The sequence below is a fragment of the Cnephaeus nilssonii genome (genome assembly GCF_951640355.1).
Source record: "Cnephaeus nilssonii genome assembly, chromosome: 1".
In the NCBI taxonomy this organism is placed as follows: domain Eukaryota; kingdom Metazoa; phylum Chordata; class Mammalia; order Chiroptera; family Vespertilionidae; genus Cnephaeus; species Cnephaeus nilssonii.
In genome coordinates, this window is record NC_137072.1 from 25,532,748 (window position 1) to 25,534,338 (window position 1,591).

Genomic DNA, 1,591 nt, shown 5'->3' on the forward strand with positions numbered 1-1,591 from the left:
ACACACCACCACCACCACCACCACCACCAACAACAACAACCTCACTCACACACATAACAGTATGGTGATTACCAGAGGGAAAAGGGATGGGGGTAGGTAGAAGAGGGTGAAGAGGGGATAAATGGTAATGGAAGGAGACTTGACTTGGGGTGGTGAGCACACAATACAATATACAAGTGATGTATATAGCATTGTACATCTGAATAAATGCCACCCCAATAGATTCAATAAAATAAAATTAAAAACTAAAAGTATAAACTCAAAGAGATCGGGGCATATCTTACACTAAATCTGTATGCCCACACTGCAGTATGTGTAAAAGGTATTCAATAAATTTGTATGCAGTGATAAAAATCCATCAAACTATTCAGTGACCTATAGTAATATACTCAAAGTATGCATAAATACTAGTATGCATAACTTTAGTTTATCTTCAGTATCTCCTATTTCAACTAATTCTAAACCATTCTATGTAGAAAATAAAGTGCTTAAATGGTACTTTTATTTAAAAAAGAGAAAGTATTTGAAAGTCCTTTGCACATGTTTGCTGTGGACTGTACCCTTTTTTGGATTGCTCCTGAAGTCACCATAAGTGTTGAGTCAGGGCTTGAATCAAGTAGAACCTGAATTCGGTCCTGTAGACACGTATCAACAAGTTTTAATACTAGCAACTTTCTATTAGCTTGGTGACATTCCTTTAAATTCTGGTTTTAAATTTTTAATAACTTTATAGCTTGATGTATTATACAATATATACAATGTGTCTTTTATTTTTCTTGGTCTTAATTTGATATTAATACATCAACACCTCTGCTAGGTTATAGCTTCATAAAAACAGCATGTCAAAATAAACATTTAAAACTTCATTTTCACCAAAAGCTTTTGTGACTTGATTTCTGTTGATTTTAAGAAAGGTTATTTTTGCATCTTTAGATTTTTAAGCATCTAATTATCATTCAACACTCATTGTTTCTAATGATATATTGCAAGTGATATGGAATTATGTAATAATTCCCCCCCCCCCCGCCACAATATTTATTTTGTTCCCACCATCTGTCCAGTACTGTTGTAGGGAATTACCATCTTCCTCCTGTTATACCTTTCTCTACTCAAACCTTTGACATAATTACCAGTTTAAATTAGTTAGGAAATCACATTGCAAAATAATTATCTTTGCTTTAACAAAACATAGTGCATTGGTAATCTGATGGGTTGCAGGGTTCTTTGTTATTTATTACATGTATACGTGTATCAGAGCACCACTAAATAGACAACATTCTGGTTTAAAACTACGTTCAAACAAACTAAAAACAATCGTTGAATATAACCAATAAAATAGCCCGGCCAGATTGGCTCAGTGGTTGAGCATCAACCTATGAACCAGGAGGTCACGGTTTGATTCCTGGTCAGGGCACTGAGTTGCAGGCTGGAACCCCAGTGTGGGGCATACGGGAGGCAGCCAATCAATGATTCTTATTATTGATGTTTCTATCCCTCTCCCTTTCTCTCTGAAATCAATAAAAATATATTTTTAAAAAACTGACAAAATCAATTATTGTCGTCATTTAAAGAAAAATAACTATAAACAACA